The sequence below is a fragment of the Silene latifolia genome, chromosome Y (assembly GCF_048544455.1).
Source record: "Silene latifolia isolate original U9 population chromosome Y, ASM4854445v1, whole genome shotgun sequence".
Taxonomy (NCBI): domain Eukaryota; kingdom Viridiplantae; phylum Streptophyta; class Magnoliopsida; order Caryophyllales; family Caryophyllaceae; genus Silene; species Silene latifolia.
In genome coordinates this window covers 344,215,677-344,227,489 of record NC_133538.1, presented here as the reverse complement: position 1 = coordinate 344,227,489, position 11,813 = coordinate 344,215,677, and the positions used below count along the sequence as shown (strand labels likewise).

The following is an 11,813-nucleotide window of genomic DNA, read 5'->3' as shown; positions in this document are numbered from 1 at the left end:
ACTCCTACCCCACAACATCTTACCGGAAACTTTATTGCCAAGTCCGCCTTCATTCAACTAGTTGAGAGGATCCAATTCGGGGGAATGCCTAGTGAGGACCCTCATTCTCATATGGAAACCTTTTGCGATTATTGTGAAGCTATCTCTCAAACGGGCGTGACTCAAGACCAAATAAGATGGGTCTTATTTCCTTTTTCGTTAATCGGCACCGCAAAGCAATGGTTGAAGGGCCTTGATAAGGCCACCCTTGGAATAGATTCTTGGAAGAAGCTAGCTCTAGCTTTCTACAAAAAATTCTACCCACCGGAAAAGACCAATATGCTAAGAGCTCAAATTACGGGTTTTAAGCAAAGGGATGAAGAGTCTTTGTATGAAGCTTGGGAGCGGTTCAAAGGTATTTGTCGCTCATGTCCTCACCATGGACTTAGCGAATGGTTTTTAGTGCAACAATTTTGGAATGGTTTATATGAAGATTCTAGGAACATTCTCAATATGGGATCAAATGGAATGTTCACCGAAGTTGATGACAATCAAACATGGAACAAGATTGAGGAAATGACGGTCCATAATTCACAATATAGTAGGCCTCGCAAGGCTACTAGAGGAGGAAAGTATGAAGTGGACACCGTTACTCAATTGGGTGCTCAACTTAGTGCTCACATTGACACAATCAACTTGAAATTTGAACAAGCTATGGCTAGACTTGAGGAAAGCTCAAAATCATCAAAGCATCATGTCAATGCCATGACGGCATCCTCATCAATCCCAAGCGGGATATGTGAGAATTGTGGAACCTTGGGTCATGACTCAAGCGAATGTAGGGGAACAACCGAGCAAGTCAATGCTTTCCAAGCTTACAAAAGTGGTACCCCTTATTCAAATTTTTACAATGAAAACACCAAGTTCCATCCAAATCTCTCATACAAAAGCCAAAATGTCCAAAACCCTCAAACAACATACACTCCACCACCCATGAGAAATCAAAATCAAAGACCCTTTTACAATCAAAACCAAGGTTACCAAAATCAAAATCCATACAATCACCACAATGACCAAGGTTTTGATATCCAAAAAGCGGTCCTCCAAATGCAAAAGAATCAACAAGAATTTTTCACCCAAATGCAAAAAGATAGCCAAGCAAAAGACACCACCATCAACAACATTCTAGCTCACACCAAGATGTTGGAAACACAATTAACTCAACTAGCATCTTCTAGCTCACAAAGACAAAAGGGGCAATTACCACCACAAAGTAATCCCCCTAGACATGAAACGGTTAGTGCCATTCACTTGAGAAGTGGTACAAGGTATGAAGCACCGAAGGAGCAAGTTGAGGATGAAGTTGTGAGAGCTAGTGAGAATGAAGTTGTGGTGCAAGGTCCCAAAGAAGGGGAATCATCAAAAGAAGAAAGCTCAAAGAAAAATGAAGACAAAGCCAAAGAAAAGGAGCCCATTGTGATTAGACTTCCTTTTCCAAGTCGTCAAGCCAAGCCTAAATTTGATGATCAACTTGGGAAGTTCATGGAGATTGTGAAGAACTTAGAAGTCTCAATTCCTTTCACGGAATTAATCAATCACGTTCCGGCCTATGCAAAGTACATGAAAGATATCCTCACAAAGAAGAAGTCGATCCGGAAACTTGAGACTATCGCCTTCACTAAGGTGAGTAGTGCAATACTTCAAGGGAGTTCACCTCCAAAGTTAAAGGATCCGGGAAGCTTCTCAATACCGTGTACCATTGGCGACACAACGATCAACAAAGCCTTATGTGATCTAGGGGCTAGTGTGAGTGTCATGCCGTACTCGGTAAGTAAAAGGTTGGGAATGGGAGAGCTTAAATGTACCAATATCACTCTTCAAATGGCCGATAGATCGACGAAGACACCGCTAGGGATATGGGAAGATGTCCCCGTGCGGGTGGGAAGTTTTTCATCCCGGTGGACTTTGTCATTGTTGATATGGAGGAAGATTCCAACATTCCAATCATCTTAGGAAGACCTTTCCTACACACCGCGGGTGCGGTGATTGATGTGAAACATGGAGAACTCACTCTAGAAGTGGGAGATGGAAGCATAACTTTTAATCTTGACAAGACCATGAGAGCTCCTCGTTTGCATGAGCCATATTTCATGATTGATCATTATAGCCGAAAAGATGAAAAGAAGAAATCGGAACTCCAATGGAGGAAGAAAGTTGAAGATGCTCCATTCAAAGAGCAAGTGAATTTTGACAAAGAGAGCTTGCAAAGCTCATCAAAATCAACCAAGGAAGAAGAAGATGGCCTCATTGGCCAAGAAAAGAAATTGGGAGAGTTGTCTCCATCTAAGCAAGAGATTTTCAATGATCAACTCAATGAAGTTTGTGGTCTTTGGGACGACGAATTTGAAGGGATCTTTAATCCCTACATTGGGCATGCCATCGATCATGATCAACAACAAGGGCCACGGTCTATTGAGGACCTCTATCATAACAATGAACAAGCTTTTGATTACTTCTTCAAGGTGTTGAGCAACATCAACAACACCTTGAACATGCCTCCTTGACATCTCATCAAGAATGAGAGTTTGGTGGAGTCCTCCCTAAACCACCACTTGTAAATATTTCTAACTCCCTAACTTACATTTAATTTTTGTATTGCATTTTTGTCATTTATGGATTTATTTTTACTTTGATCAAAATAATTGTCATGTAAGAGAGAAGTGAGGGAGGGACTAATGATTTTAATTGATGTGTAGTGCTTTACCTTAGTGTGGGGATGGCAATTGCCTAGGCTATTCATGCCTTAGTAGTGCCCCCGCAATGAAGAACACAAGATTTGAAAGAAAGAAAGAAAGAATGATAAGGGAATGCGTTGGTGCACGGATGGAATCAATCCGTGTACACAAGGACCAATCCGAGCGGATTCCTAAGAATCCGCCCGTCTCTGCAGAGGATCCGAGTGTCCTGGCGAGAAGACGCCCGTCTTGGGCTGAGCTGAAATTGCAAAAATTCTTGATTGTTGAAGAATCCGGCGGATTTACGGAAAGACGCCCGTCTCACGAGAATCCGTCCGTCTTGTGAACAATCCGCCCGTCTTGCAGCTGAAGAAAAACAAAGAAAAATCTCTGGACTGGAATCCGTCCGTCCTAAGCAGAATCCGCCCGTCTCATCTCAGAAGAATCCGAGCGGATTCCCCAGAATCCGCCCGTCTCTAGGCGGGATTTTTGAAAATTTGAAGCTGAAGAATCCGAGCGGATTGCGCCTAATCCGCACGGATTGTCCCTGCGTCCTAAAATTGTCGAGTTCTTTAAATACCCACCCCACCTTCATTCATTCATTCATTCACTCATAAACACTACCCATAACATCAAAACCCTCATCCTCTCCATCTCAAAAACAAAAACCCTCAACAAAACTCACCAAAATCAAATCAAACCATCTTTCAAATAACAAATCAATCACTCCATCTTCATTAACAATCAAAACCAAGAACAAAATCTTCACCTTTGAGTCGATTTTTGTTATCATAAAGGCAAAGCCTTTCACCTTCAAAATCGATTTGGGCATTCTACAAATTGAAGATTTTTGATCTTTTTCTTGGTTAGCTCATCAAATGGCAAGAACAAAGGGAGCAACAAAAGCAAAAGCAAAGGCAACAAAGGCACCAAAGGCTACAACTCTCTCTCAAAGGCAAAAAGCTCTACAAATGAAGAAAGCTTTGGCAATGGTGGTATCAACACCAAGCTTGGAAGTGCAACAACCTCAACAAATTCCTATGGAAGCATCACCCTCTACTCCGGTAATTAATCAACTCTTGCATTACCCGGAGGTAACATTCATTTCCGATTCCCATAGAAATACATTTGTCAAGTTTGCTATGAAACAAATTCAATCCACCAAATTCATATGCCAAGATGCTTTAGAGAAGTTGGGTGTTCTTGAACAAACAAGAGTCTTTTTCAATGCCATGGGTTTAAAGAAATTGTTTGAAATGAAGGAAGTAACATACCCCTCCCTTGTCTTGGAATTCTTAAGTTCTTTAAAAGTGACAAAAGTTGAGAATAGGGAAAATATTGAGTTTCGTCTAGCTAACACTAGTAGACGCATCACCTTTCCTAATTGGGTGAAATTTTGGGTCTTAGCGATGAACATAAATTTTATAAGCAATATGGGAAGTATGATCCCGAGCCTCTTTGGGAGGCAATCTCCGGGAAGAAATTTGAAGATTTTAAAGCTTGTCGTGCTCTTTTGGTCCATCATCCGGGCATAAGAATATGGCACAAAGTTGTGGGAAATACCATAATTGCTAGGAAAGACACCAATCATTTCACGGGACTCGATTTTATTCTCCTTGAATCAACTTTGAATATTGGAAGAATTCACACCAAGCCTTACAATTCTTTGAGGCTATTGGTTGATAGATGGCTCCATGTAGATAGTGGGAAGAAGGGTCAAACCGTTATTGTTAATGGCGGCCTTGTCACGGTCCTAGCCAAGCACTTTGATCCTAATTTCAATAAGGATAGCAAGTACACGGCTAAGGATGGTGGCCATCTTATTGATATGTCCATCTTGATTAACAAGTTTAAGTGGGTTGCTCACAATCCCCTTGATACCAAGTATGGGTGGATTACAAGTGAGGCTCGATCATTCACTTTACCCGCAAAGATTTGCCGTCTTAGTGTCCACCGGACCAACTATTTACTTCCCCTATCCAAGGAAGCCGAGTACATCATTCAACAACAAAAGGGTGATCATGAAACTCCCTCCTCTTCCATTGTTATACCACCTTACCCCTATGATTATGAAGAGTTCAAACCGCAAGGAGTTGAAATTGGGAAAGACTATGTAACTCTTCTTATGCAAGCCATGCACAAGCAAGCTTATGAAGATCGGAAGAATGCATATTTGGCTCAATATCCTCCCCTCCTACATCTAGCTAGGCAAGGACTCCTTGATCCATCTTGTCCTTTGCCTAGTTGGGCGGATAGAGAAGCCTTATTTCCGGGTGCATCAAGGGACGTGGTGGAAGACAATGAGGATGTTGGAAATGATGAGGAGATTGATGATAATATTGAGGAAGAAGCAAGTGGAGATGAAGAAGGAGATAGTGAAGATGGTGATGAAGAAAGCAAAGAAGAAAGTGCCAAGGAAAGTGGCAATGTGACCACTTCTCATGAGGGAAGTGGTGATGATAGTAGCATGATGGAAGACTAGCCTTGGAGATTCCTACTCTCCCACGGTTTGTCTATATCTCTTTGTATTTTATTTCATTTTGATCATTGTTGGTTTAGTCCTAGCAACATCAAAGGACTCACACCTCGGTTCCTTTGAGGTGTTCTTTATTGTTCCCATTTTTGTAAAATCCAAAATGACAATCTAGTTTCATGCATAGCATAGTGTGTGCATGAACTCCCCCATGCTTTGACATTAGCAATAGTGTCTTACTTGGTTTGGGGAAGTTAATGCATACACAACGGGAGGTAATTTAAATTATCCTCTCCGTCATAACAAAAACCATGCATCATGTAGTATAGCTTAGTGTAGAATTGCATTTAGTATAGAAATCATGCATCATCTTTGCATAATTTCCATCATTTTGGCCATTGAGGACAATGCCCATATTAGTGTGGGGATGGGAATTCTAACACTTAACTTTTATTCAAAAACCATAAAAATTGAAAAATTTCAAAAATCATAAAAATTTAAAAATTGAAAAATCCAAAAACAAGTTCATTTCCTTTGTATATATTGTCTTGTATATATTGTGTTTGTTTTATCCTTGTTCACTTTGATTGACTATGCCACATCCGAGACATGAGGATATTGAAGACCGCATGGTATGATCTTTCCAATCTCCTTTTTCCTCTTTATGTTAATGACTATGTGGCTTTATTTTGATTAATGCGGTAAAACAATGTGAACTTAGGACTTGCATTTAGTTTATTTGGCATATTAGTTGGTAGAATCATTTGCATTAGGATGTTTATATGTTAGTTGCATCATGGCATGTAGTTGCATGTTAGAAAAACTTTGCGAAACCGTCTACTTGGGAAGCTTGACAAGTGTATATAGGCCCTAGTAGATGCTTTTTATTCTTAAGACTTTGCTTGTTAGAATACTTGTAAAACACCCTAGGATGTGTCATGCTAGTATCCTTTGACCCATGGTTTAAGGCCTAGTCAAGAGTACCTTGTGGTGTGATAACTCCTTGGCTACCGTTTATTCTAAGGTGACCCTTGAAACCATGCATACTTCCATCATTCATCCATGTTCTACCATATTTTTGTCATCAAAGGGAATGGGCACAAAAAGAAATCAATTTGAGTTCAATGAAATGAAAAGTGAAAGAAAGTTTGCAAAAATGCATCAAATGAAAAGAGGAGCAAAAATAGAACTCCTAAAACTTCAAATACAAGGCACCCTCGTTACTAATTGGGGTGACTTTGAAAATGTTCAAAAGAAAATGCAAAAAGTTGTCAAGTATTGAAATGCCAAAAATCAAAAAGAATGGCAAAGAAAGTGTTCTCAAAAAGTCAAATGCCAAAGAAATTTGGGGGGAAAACAAAAATGAAAGCAAACTCCCAAAATGAAACTCAAAAACTATCGATCCCTTTATCCATCATATCCATTTTTGTGCATGGTAGAGAGGGGACGACCCTTCTTCTTGTCTAGGCAAGAGGGGGAATTCCGCGATCCTCCAGTGTTTCTAACACCATAGGGAGTCTACTCTTGACAAAAGCATTTAACGATTGAGGACAACGGTACCCTAGCTTGACACATTTTGGAGGTGATTTATTGGTATCCTTCTAGGCTTAGTAGTTTGAACAAATTGCATCTATGAAGGATTGTGTACCCTTGAATTGCTTCCCTTGTAGATAATCTCCGCCACTTAGATGAGGAAAGTGGCTATTCTTTTGTAGATGCATCCATTATGTGTTTTTGTGTGCTTTAAAGTTTGGATGTGTCGCCATTTTGGCAAGACCCACCTTGCCTTGCAAGAAGGCATCCTACCTCATGGTTGTCTTGTTGTGAGTTGAAGGGGCGGAGTGAGACCCGCTAATTGTCTCATATCGGCTATTATTATTAGGTTAGGTTAGTATTGGTCCTAGTCTTTGTCACCTCTTTGCTCGGGACGAGCAAAGGTTCGGTTTGTGGATATTTTATGTGACCATAATTGGCGCATATTTAGCCCCCGAATTACCATTGTTTCTATGCTTTTTAGTGCCTATTTGGGTCATTTCTTATCTTTAGTTCTTTGTTTTGCATATTCTTTGAGATTTTGATCCCTTGGTAGGAAAGGAGTAAGAATCTTGCATTTTCATGGCAAAACAAGGCTAAATTGATCATATTCAATGACCAAGCATCAAGGAGAGACAAGACTAGAAGGCCTTTGTACATAGCATAGTAGAAGAGCATTGTTGAGAAAAGGATCCTTGAGTCCCCAAGGAAATCCTCAAGGAATTCATGAAGAAAAGGGAAGAAAAAGAAGAAGGAAAGTTGCTGAACTACAATCCGAACGGATTGTAGAGAATCCGTCCGTCCTCGCCAATCCGAGCGTCCCTCAAAGGAATCCGCTCGGATTCCCCTCGCCAATCCGAGCGTCTTGCCCAAGAATCCGCTCGGATCCTTCAGCCAGATCCGGCCGTCCCGACTCCCATCCGCACGGATCGCAAAGACAAACGTTTTCATTCCTCAAGCATCGATAAGAGAAGCCCTTCTCTCGGATAATCCCGGAGGCTCCTTGCTCAACTTAAAAGTGTAATTACTAGTTTAGCCCTTAGTTAACCCTAATGCATCCTCCCTAATTTTCACTATAAATACCCCATTAGTCTAATTAGAGGAGCATGTTCTTCTTATCAATAATTAGTGTAGTTAATATCAATCAAATCTCTCTTCAATATTGTAATCAAATATTAATCAAGTTTTAATCCAAGTTTTAGTTCTTTAATCTCTCTCTTGTTCTTACTTTATTTTGGGTAATTGAAGATTATTTGGGTTATTATTGGGAGATTGACAACCTCTCAATCTAGGATTCAAGTACTTCTATTATTCTTGCTTTATTATTGGAATCATTAGTAGGTATAATCTCTTAATCCCTTTTTAATTATTGCTAATTACTTTCATTTATTCATCATGTTTCATTATGTTAGTATGATTGACAACCTTTCTAGCATGATCAATATGATAATGAGTGAGTAGTCTCTTAGCTAGGGTTTAATGGGTGATTAGGGGAAACCAACATGGGGAATGATTCATGCTTAAATTAATATGCTTTCATATCTTATTTGCTTGCTTGTTTTGATCTTAATACATGCACATGTTATATTTGATGAAATGCTAAGCCTATGAATCATTGCATTTACTATCATCTTCTATCCTTTCAACTTGACTTGTAAGACATAACCCAACTCGAGTCTTGTTAGACCATGCATGTGTTAAGTAGGGAAGATTAAGTCGACTTGTAGGTGTTGTACAATCCAAGAGATTCGGCTCCGGGACCCAAACTTTCCTAGGATTGTAAGATATAACCCAACTCAATCCATCACAACAATAATTGCTTGCTTATAATTTGAGAACATGTTTGTATGATCATATCCCATGATTCCCCTATGAACCCATGACACCCTAGTGCTTTTAATCAATTGTTTACACCCTTATTTTATTTACCTTGTTAGTTTATTTTCATTGCTATCTTAGTTTAGCAACCTTCTACATCAACCCAATTTGTGACACCCCTAGACACCACTAGTTACAATAGAATCTTCATTTCAATACCCGTCCCTTGGGATCCGACCTTTACTTGCCTCTTTACTAATTGTAGAGTTGTTTGTGAAGTATAAATTGTGTTTTGTATCGACCATTGACCAACGACCACATATGCTTAATTGTGAACACGAAATGGCTCCGATCAGTGTCGTATATAGCAATTGTATTTAGATCGAGTTGTATCTTTAATTTATTGTTGTGTCGGCATGAAATGCCTGGTTTGTAATAGGTAGATCTCACGGCTCCCCCATTCCCCCTTAAGCCTTGTTTGCTTTGTTTTGTATGTTGTTAGATTAATCAACCCACATGCTAAATTACAACTTTGACAAAGTTAGTTTAGTTGCATTTAAAACGACATATAAATTGTTGTCACATGTTAGGGTTTAAAACGATGTTTGCATATCATATATCGTAGTAGCTATGACCTTGTTTGAAATCCGACACTTGACTTAGTAGAGGCCGTTATCGACGGGCGGGGTTAGGTGTCCTTATGGGCTTCCTAACACGTACCCTCACCCCTTACTCAAGATCTATGGTTTGTGGATCCGTCTAAATACCATTGGATTACGAGAATCATTCAAATCGAGTGATATAGGGTACAAGTCTTTATCTTTAATCACTCGTAGTCGATTGGCTTTATGCTTTTCGATGAAAGGTGTAAAGTTGACTTGAACGGTTCCAAGTTCCCATAAAACTTGGTGGCGACTCTAATATGTCTTAATTCGATTCGAAAGAACCTCGAGTCGATTATGCCTAGTGTGGATCCCGCGGACGCAGTTCCCGAGGGCCTTGTCCACAAAAGGCTGTACTCATCTTCAAAGTTGTACCCATCAACTCTTGCAGTTCTTGCCAAAACTTGGATATGAACCTCGCATCACGATCAGAAACGATATCTTTAGGTATACCATGTAACCGAACCACATGCCTCCTGTAACTCAATGCCAGCTGCATCTTAAACCAAGTATCTTTCATGGGAACGAAATGGGCTGACTTGGTTAACCGATCAACAATCACCCAAATCATGTTGTTACCTTGCTGTGACCTAAGCAACCCCACAATGAAGTCCATGAATATCGACTCCCACTTCCACTCGGGTACTTCCAAAGACTGTATCTTACCTTGTGGTCTCCTTTGTTCACCCTTGACCCTTTGACAGGTCAAACATCTGGCTACAAACTCAGCTACATCTCTCTTCATATTTGGCCACCAAAAAGTCTTCTTAAGGTCTCTGTAAAGCTTGTCACCACCCGGGTGAACTGAATAAGGAGTGCAATGGGCTTCCGTCAAGATCACTCTCCGCAACTCTGCATCCTCAGGAATACACCATCTCCCATCAAAATGAACACTCCCATCTGTATGGGTAGAAAACCTGGAAACCGTTCCACTCTCTACCCTTGACTTCCACTCCTGAATCTTAGGATCAAGCTCTTGCTTACTTTTGATGTTCTCATACAACTCTGGCTCGATCGTCAAATCCCCGATGGTATCTCCCTTTCGTATCATAAAGATCCCCATCCTAGACATCTCATCCCTCAATTTTAGCAAAGACATGGCTGTACATAGCGAATGAACGCTCTTCCTACTTAGTGCATCTGCAACAACATTAGCCTTACCCTCGTGATAGATGATCTCCATATCGTAATCTCCGATCAGCTCCATCCACTTTGTCTCTCTGCAATGCATGTTAAGCTCCTTCTGAGTGTAGATATATTTTAGACTCTTATGATCAGAGAACACCTTAAAAGTTGCTCCATAAAGGTAGTGCCTCCAAATCTTAACAGCGAAAACAACTGCACCCAGCTCCAGGTCATGAGTAGAGTAGTTCTCCTCATATTGCTTCAGCTGCCTCGAAGCATAAGCTATGACTTTCCCTTTCTGAATCAAAACACAACCCAGACCATTCTTTGAAGCATCGGTATATACCTCAAAGTTCTCACATCCCTCTGGCAAGGCTAGGATAGGGGATGTGGTCAAGCGTTCCTTTAAGGTCTGAAACGCCGTCTCACAACTCTCATCCCAAACAAATCTGACTTCCTTCCTCATCAAAGATGTCATAGGCCGCGCTATGGTAGAGAAGTTTTTCACGAATCTCCTGTAGTAGCCAGCAAGGCCTAAGAAACTCCGAATCTCAGCAACGTTCTTTGGCGATTCCCACTTGGTTACGGCCTCAATCTTACTAGGATCCACAGAGACCCCCTTCTTAGATATCACATGGCCTAGAAAAGCCACCTCCTCTAACCAGAACTCGAACTTAGATAGCTTGGCATATAGTTGATTCTCTCTCAAAGTCTGCAAGACTATCCTCAAGTGCTCCTCATGCTCTTCCTTAGTCTTAGAATAGACTAAGATATCGTCGATGAAAACAACCACAAACCTATCCAAGAACGGTGTAAAGATCCGATTCATTAAATCCATAAAAGTCAGGTGCATTGGTCAACCCAAAAGGCATCACCACGTACTCGTAATGACCATATCGAGATCGGAACGCTGTCTTAGGAATATCCTCATCTGCTATCCTCAATCGGTGATATCCTCGACCTCAAATCAATCTTGAAAAACACACTGCTCCACTTAGCCGATCAAACAGTTATCAATCCTAGGCAACGGATACTTGTTCTTCACCGTGACACGATTGAGCTCTCGTAATCAATGCACGCCTCATACTCCCATCTTTCGTCTTTACAAAAAGAACTGGGGCTCCTCACGGTGACACACTAGGCCTGATATAACCCTTGCCTAGCAACTCATGTATCTGCTTTTTCAACTCTGTCAACTCTTTAGGTGCCATACGGTAAGGTGCTTTAGATATAGGACCTGTTCCTGGTTTAAGCTCCACGCTGAAATCAACATCCCTCTTGGGAGGCAAACTCGGTATCTCCTCAGGAAAAACGTCTTCGAACTCTCGCACCACAGATATCTCAGAAGCTGTCGGCGGCTCTACTCGGTGGTCTCTCACATGACAGAGAATCAAGGGACACTTCTTCCTCAAACATGACTTTAAAGTCATCACAACTATGAACCTAAACTTAGGCTTTACCACAAACCCTCTATAGGACACCCTAACA

General features: G+C 40.8%; 1 non-coding gene across 1 annotated transcript; it reads right to left on the bottom strand.

The window, feature by feature from the left end:
• Nucleotides 1-318: 318 nt before the first annotated feature.
• LOC141634595 (small nucleolar RNA R71) lies at nt 319-425 on the bottom strand. The gene has a single exon (XR_012539322.1). It is a non-coding gene; the product is annotated as a small nucleolar RNA R71 (small nucleolar RNA).
• Nucleotides 426-11,813: the final 11,388 nt, after the last annotated feature.